The following is an 8,028-nucleotide window of genomic DNA, read 5'->3' on the forward strand; positions in this document are numbered from 1 at the left end:
CAACGTCTCTTTTGAAGCTTCTCAAAGTACTCAACGATTACATCTTCAACGACTGTTTTCCTCATTATTTAAGGAACTAAAAGAATTGAAGATCAATACAACACAATAACACAACAATATACAAGATACATGCATACATAATGAATATGCTAAACAAAGATTGACAATCAAAGAGAATTTACTTTGTCAAAGCTTTATCATAAGTTAAACTTAGGATTTCTTATCCAATTATGTTGTATTATTTATACACCTCTGATTGTATATCAAGTGTATTCACCCAACAATTATTTATCTCCTAGGTAGATTGTTAGATGTCTCTTACTAAGTGTTTAAGCAAGGAAGTCTTGAGCTTGTGTGTTTAAGCAAGTAAGTCTTTAGCTTGTGTGCTTGAGCAAGGAAGTCTTGAGCCTGTGTGCTTAAGCAAGGAAGTATTTAGCTTATATTCTATAGAAAGGAAGTCTTGAGCTTGTGTGCTTGAGCAAGGAAGTCTCATACTTGTGTGTGTGAGCAAGGAATTCTCCGACTTGTGTGTTTGAGCAAGGAAGTCTCATACTTATGTGTATGAGCAAAGAAGTCTCAGACTTATGTGTTTGAGCAAGGAAGTCTTATACTTGTATGTGTAAGCAAATAACTCTCTTACTTGTATACTTGAGCAAATTGTAATCTTTTGTGATTATAGTGAAAATCTCTTGTAAGTACAAGAGGATTAAACTACTCTCGGTTTGTGAGAGGAACCAGAATAACTTTGTGTGTTAGTCTCTCTTTCTTGCATTTTATATTGACTGCAAATATCTCTAATTAACTCAGATTTTATAAACTTGTGCTTAGAATCTGACTTTATATTTTTTATAAGAAAGAAAAAGAAAACACAATTCAACCCTCACTCTCGTGTTTTTCTCACCTTCAAGATGGACTCCCAAACTCATGGGCTTTGATTTTGGTATTATTTACAAACCAAAATGTGATAATGGGAGTGCACATTCATTTTCACACAAAAATTTTCTATGAAGGAAAATTGGTATTGCCTAAGAATTCATCTAAGAAACCAACTCTTTTGAGAGAATGTCACACCTCAGCGGTGCGCAATCACTGTGTTTTGTTTAGAACTTATAAGAAACTTTCAGCTTTGGTATGTTGGAAGGGAATGAAAATAATATCTAGTCCTTTGTGGAATCTTGTGATGTGTGCTAGAAAACAAATATCAAACTTTATCTCGAGCAGATTTACTACAACCATTACATATTCTACAACAAGTATGGGTTGCTATCTCCATGGATTTTATTGAGGGTCTTGCAAATAGCTATGGAAAGGATGATATATTATTGGTGGTTGACCACTTTACTAAATATGGCCATTTCATTTCTCTTTCACATCCTTTCACGACTAAGAGTATATCTAAATTATCCCTCCAAGAGATTGTACGTTTACATGGGTTCCCATCAACAATATTATCTAACATAGACAAGCTCTTCCTCAATAATCTTTGGACTGAATTTTTTTGGTTTGATGGTACAAATTTGAAGTTTATCACTACTTATAATCCTCAAATAGATGGAAAAATAGAGATGGTTAACACATGTGTGGATACATATCTCCGTTGTATCACAAGTACTAAACTAAGGCTATGATCCAAATGGCTTAGGTGGGCAGAATTCTGGTTCAACTCAAATTATAATGGCTCAACTAAAATTACATTGTTTCGGGGCCTTTATGGTTGTTACCCATCTCACCTTATGAAAGGCACAACTGATCCATCATCTCTTGTTGACGTTACTAGACTAGTAGATGAGCATAGCACCATTTTGAAGGAACTTCAAATCAATTTACTAAAGGTTCAAAGTCAGATGCAGCAACATGACAATAAGCATCATCGTAACATCTCTTTGGTGGTTGGTGATTTGGTTTACCTGAATTTGCAACCATGCAAATGGAAGTCTCTATTAAAGAAGATCAACGATAAGCTTAGGCCTCAGTTTTATGGTCCATATAAGATCACCAAAGTTGTTGGACAAGTTTATTATCAATTTGAATTTCCACATGGTACCGAAATTCACCCAATCTTTCATGTTTCCTTACTTAAGAAAAGGCCCCCCTGTTATTCAACTACAACCCTTACCACTTATGCTGATTGAAGACATGGAATTGGAGGTAGAACCTTAGGATATGAAAGCTTTCTGGACAACTTTTGTTGGTCACTGTTATACCCCAAAATTTGTCATCCCTTTTTTATTTTTCATCAAACCTATGACTTGAAATTCATCTGCATTCATTCATGTGTATCATGCATTCATATTAACACCTTCTCATAAACATTATAGGTTCAAAGCTTATGGATAATAAAAACTTAGTTTTGCTTGAGGTTTGTGGCATTTGCTAATCATTGGGGCAAAACCCTAATTTCTTGGTCTTTGGGACATGGATTCAAGGAGACCACATAACATGACATCAAAACCCTGATTCTTGGCTTTGTTCCTCTAGGATCTTGTGATTAACTCTTGAGCATTGCCTTGGTCCTGAAACCCTAATCAGGGATGCTTGGTACTTGGATGCCCTTATGATTTGACTTTTGACATTGTAATTGATTGAAACCATAACTTATTGGCTGACCATCTTATCACACATCTTGTCACCTAACCTGCATTCATTCATATGGTGTTTTCAAGCTTTTAAGTTTTGATTCATGGTTTTTGAATCCATTCATATGGTGTTCTCAACATCATCAATCCACATTCATTTTTTGAGTCATTATAACTCATACAAAATCCATTCAAATATCTTTTTTATTCACATTTTGTTCATGTACATACAAAAGTTGAATAAGTTGGCCAAATATGTTATAGTTGACTTTTAGTCAATAGTTGACCAAAGTCAATTGACTTTTCCTTGACCCCTAAAACCTATTTCCATTCATTCTTCCATGTTTCACATTTAAAATCCCGATTTCATTGGTTTTTTCATGCATAAGGGACTTGGTATGTTTCTTGGTCCATTTATTGGTCAGACCACCATTTGGTCCAAAAAATCAGGTCCATGATCATGTCTATTTCTTGGTCAGACCACCATTTGGACCAAGAAATCTGGTCCATGACCAGGTCCATTTCTTGGTCAGAGCAGGCCACAGACCAACCAAACCATTTTTAAACCTTATTCCACTTTCGAACCGTTTGACCATTTTTAATCCTCATTTCATTTTTAAATCTCATTTCATTCAAATATTACCATTTTATCCATAACATGCCATGTTGATCGACATTGTTGTATTCATATTTCAAATAAATATTTCACATATTTTCAAACCAATCCTAAACCAATTTTTCCAACATTTCAATTCAAATTACATTACATTTCAATTCAATTTCAATCCAAATTACATATGCATTTCAATTCAAATTTCAATTCACATTTCATTTTAAGTGCAATCCAACATTTCAATTCATATACATTTTGTACATTTTGCATTCAAATTATAACATACATTTCCAATCATATTTTCAACATCAATTGGCAAATCCCATTCATATTGTTTCAATTACAACAAATCCATGGTTTACATGTACATTACAATGTTTAATTCACAAATTTACAAAAAAATTACAAACGCTAAGTCCATTCTCCATGCCAAAACAATCTCCAAGCCAATTCCAAGCTCCATTCCATATGCCTAGCAAGCAATTCCTCAAACCATTTCCAACACAAGCAAGCATGAGTAACTCCAAAACATCCCTGCACTTCACAACAAATTCAAAGCCCAGTTAAACATTCAAACCAATTTCAATTACTCATTAACCAAACTAACAATTTGAAAATTCAACAAGTTAACAATTGGAAGCAAAATTTCATTAACAAAAAAAATCATTTTTTCCATTCCACTGTAAATTTACACGCAAATGACATTAATTGAAATTGAAGCTAAATTCAAATTGAAACTAAATTCATTCTCACCATTTGAATTTGAATCTCTAACTAAAATGCATTTGTAACTAACTGATAATTTGAGGTGAATTTCATTTGGATTTGGTAACAGAAATTTCTATTGCTATAAATATCATTCTTCACTCATTTCATAAAAAAATCCAAAATCATTTCTTCAAACTTCTTCATTCAATCATCGAATACACAAAATCCTCTTCACGCAAGCATCAAATTCATGCAAAACGCAAATGAAACTCACATAAACAACAAACAACGCAACATAAGGAGCATAATTTAGAGACGAGGAAGAAGTGTGCAAAGAATTTGTACATGTTCTTACAAGTCGCGTCGAAACCGGCGACTCTTCATTCTTCTTACTTCAATCTACAATTTATTTCGATTTCGCGTCGACGCCATTGCAATTTTGATATTTGTTGTTGGACGCAATTTGAATCCGTGAATTGAAGTTTCAAATCATTGAATTGAGATGATGTTGGTGAAGGAAAATCCATGAGCGACGAGGTTGAGTTCTGAACGCGAATCATGAGCGGAGGAAAAAAACACGCGATGTTGATGTTGCTAACTTATGGAATCAGCGCGTTTTGAGCGTTCTTCATGTTTGAACGCGAAATAATCGATTGAGAACGAAGGTGGAAAACGCGATGTCGAAGGTGGAAGAATTGCGTTGCTCTGGCTTTTTACATAAGCGATTTTCTTTTCCATTTGGTTTCAGCTATGTGTACGCGTTCTTTGTTGATGTCCTTTGGATTCAGTATGGGCCTAAGGCCCAAACAAGGACTTTCTTTGAATTACCCCCTGCCATGGGTCTGCACCCCCTCCTTCATGTTCATATCATTTAATTCCAATTAATTTAATCTAGTTAAATTGATCGATTTTAATTAACTTCAGATTTAAGTTCCAGTTTCTATTTTTTGTGCTTATAGACTAATTGTGATTAATTGTAATAATTAGAAATTCATATGATTAATTGTAATTGTGATTAATCGAAATAATTATGATTAATATGTTAATTATGATTAATTGTGGTTAATTGTAATCATTGGAAATTTTAGGATTAAGTTAATAAACTTAGCTTAATTTTTCATCATGTATTCATGTATTATTTTTAATTAATTAGTTAGTTTTAATTAATTCTAAATAATCTTGTTTACTAATTCCATTAATCAAATTTTGTGCATAGTGACCATTTTGCCCCTAGGGACTAGGAACTCCTAATTTTACATGCTCCCTTAACTTAAGGTTTGTTTAGGTTTAATTGACAATTTTAATCATTTGGTTCTCATGTGAATTTTGTAATTTGATTGATTCTACCTTATCCATTACATGTTCCCATAGTTTAGGGTTTTGCTTAAAATTAACTGATTTAGTTTGACTGAGTAATCCATTCATTAGATTGTATATAAATTAACTAATCTTTTCCCATTGGTTGTGTTGATCAAAGTTTACTTTGATCAATCAAATTCTTTGCGTCGTGCTTAATTCCCCAAGCCTATTCAAGTGATTGAAAGACCCTCGATCACTTGATAGGGCAAGTCCCTTGCGTTCAAGCTGTACTGGACCTCTAGAGCTCAAGACCTCAGGATTCAAGATCAAGAGCTCATGACCTCAAGATTCAAGATCAAGAGTTCAAGACTTCAAGTCAGTACAAGACATTCACATTGCAAACAGATTGGGCTACAGTTCAAGCATAACAAAGGTGTATCAACACCTGTCAATCTTGATTCAAGTTGTGTGCCATGAGCCTTAAGAAACAAAGAATGATGAGATGGAGTTTCTTATACCCTTGTCTAAAGTGCCTTTGAGTACGAGGCGTAAGCCCTGGCTATTCAAAGCATCCACCTTCGTTCATAGACTTTAGTATAATTCAAATCAAATGATTGTCAAGTTTTATCTTCATAAACAACATTGCATTCAACAAAGGAGCATCAACACTTGTCAATCTTGATTCAAGTTATTTTCCATGAGCCTTAAGCAATAAAGAATGATGAGATGAAGTTTCTCCTACCCTTGTGTTAGAGTACCTTTGCACACGAGGCGTATCCCCTAGATATTCAAAGTATTCACCTTCGTTCATAGACTTAGTACAATTCGAATCAAATGATTGCCAAATCTTTTCTTCAATGTTACACTATCATAATCAATAATCAGAATCTCCTAACAACTACTTATCAATCACGATGAGAGTTGCATACCATGAGCCTTAAGCAACGAAGAATGATGAGATGAAGTTTCTCTTACTCTTGTCTATAGTACCTTTGTGTACGGGACGTAGGTCCTAGCTATTCAAAGTATTCACCTTCATTCATAGACTTTAGTGTAAGTCGAATCAAGTACTTCACAAGATCTCCCACCATTAGTAATATGAATTACATAGCTCTGAATTCCTTATTGCACTATGAGGATACGTAGGCATGATGACTCTAATCCTCACCGAGCATTTTATATATTCTATTCCCTTTCCCGTTATCCTTTTACGAGTAACCTTTAGATAATAACACCCATCCGAGCATATGACAATCAAAACGGTTCCCATTGAGTACAACAAATATGAGGGATGTTAATACCCTCCCCTTGCATAACCGACTTCCTTACCCTTTTGCTCTTCCCCGGATTTTATCGATATTTTCCCTTTTCCTCCAGAAATAAATAAATTTCGATGGCGAATATGTTGTATCTTCGAGCGTGCAATGTGTTCGGGTATATTTTCTCTAGCTTCATTCACGTTGAAGTCTTGATTCAGTGGAAACAACTACTAGGTTTTGAAGGATCATGGGAATCCTTTGACACTATCAACCAATAGTTTTTTGCTTTTCACCTTGAGGACAAAAGGAGAAACTTTCTTTTGGTAGTGGAGTATTGTTAGTATTCCTCCTATCGAGTTTGTCTATACTAAGCGTGAAGTCAAAAGCCCAAGTAATTAGGTATAATTTATGTTATTTAGTATTTTAAATAGAATAAAAATGACAATAAGTGGTCATCATATTGTTGTAAATTGTGGTTTGATTAGGGGAGAAACTAGGCTTTATAGTTCCTAAAGGTTGGTTTATTGTGTAAGTATTTCCTTTAATTGAAAGTTACACTTTATTGTTGTGTTTGTAACAATTTCCATTGAATAAAGATATTACCACTTTGTAATTGCTCTTGCATATATCATTTATCATATTCTATCGGATCTTATCGTCTTTCTTAGTCCCTTGCTCAAAAAATGATATATGGGGTCTAGGGAATTTTCTATTATCCGAAATGATCTTGCATGTGTTTTACATACCTTACATTCATTGTTCATGATGAGCTACATTCACCTCCCCAAAGAAATCTCATGTAATGGTATTAATGGTGTGCATAGGTTGGTGATCATCCTTATAAATATATAGGTTGGCCTTCTCTTTAGAGTGATCTCAACCTAGTTTGTTTTGTACAAACTTATTTCTAACCAAGTTCCTTATACATATTTTTTCAGATATCCTTGTTAGATCGACCTCCCGCTCTCCCTTTTTAGTTGGAAACAATTATTATATTGTGCACTTTCAACCCCATGGTAAGTCCACCCTATATTTTTATTTGAATCAAAATTTTCCATCAAATTAGATCTTATATAAAGGTATAAGAGAGAACATCTTATTATTTTTCAATATACATGATAACTTTAACATCTTAGAATGACAAACAAACAAATTTGATACAAGTCAAAGAAGTAGAGACATGGTTTATCAATTTCAAAAAATTTAAAATTTAAAAATAACCAATAATAAAAAATTTAAGGACAAAGTAGTCTATTCACTTAAAATCCAATTACCCTTTATCACAAAAACGAAAACAGGGGCGTATCAACTATCAAGGTCTGTTTAATTTTACTTGAATGACTACTCCACGTTTTGCAATCACAGTTAATGGAGCAGAATCCACGGGTTAATTTATAGAAATATAAAACGACAAAAAGAAGAAGGAGAAAAAGAACCGAATACGGTCCAAGACACCAATGTTACGGTTTGCGATTACGACGTGGCAAATATGTAATTGCACTCGCCGAGGACAATCTAGTAAACTCACATAAAAGACTTTCATTCGCTTCGTAAAATAACAGACATAGCTACT

At 33.9% G+C, this 8,028-nt stretch overlaps 1 long non-coding RNA gene across 1 annotated transcript; it reads right to left on the reverse strand.

Moving 5' to 3' along the window:
• Positions 1 to 3,486: 3,486 nt before the first annotated feature.
• Positions 3,487 to 4,691, reverse strand: LOC127073871 (uncharacterized). Its single transcript, XR_007785887.1, has 2 exons — positions 4,243 to 4,691; positions 3,487 to 3,728 (listed from the first exon to the last, which is right to left on the reverse strand). It is a non-coding gene; the product is annotated as an uncharacterized LOC127073871 (long non-coding RNA).
• Between the last annotated feature and the right edge of the window lie 3,337 nt (positions 4,692 to 8,028).

Source organism: Lathyrus oleraceus, chromosome 4 (genome assembly GCF_024323335.1).
Source record: "Lathyrus oleraceus cultivar Zhongwan6 chromosome 4, CAAS_Psat_ZW6_1.0, whole genome shotgun sequence".
NCBI lineage: Eukaryota > Viridiplantae > Streptophyta > Magnoliopsida > Fabales > Fabaceae > Lathyrus > Lathyrus oleraceus.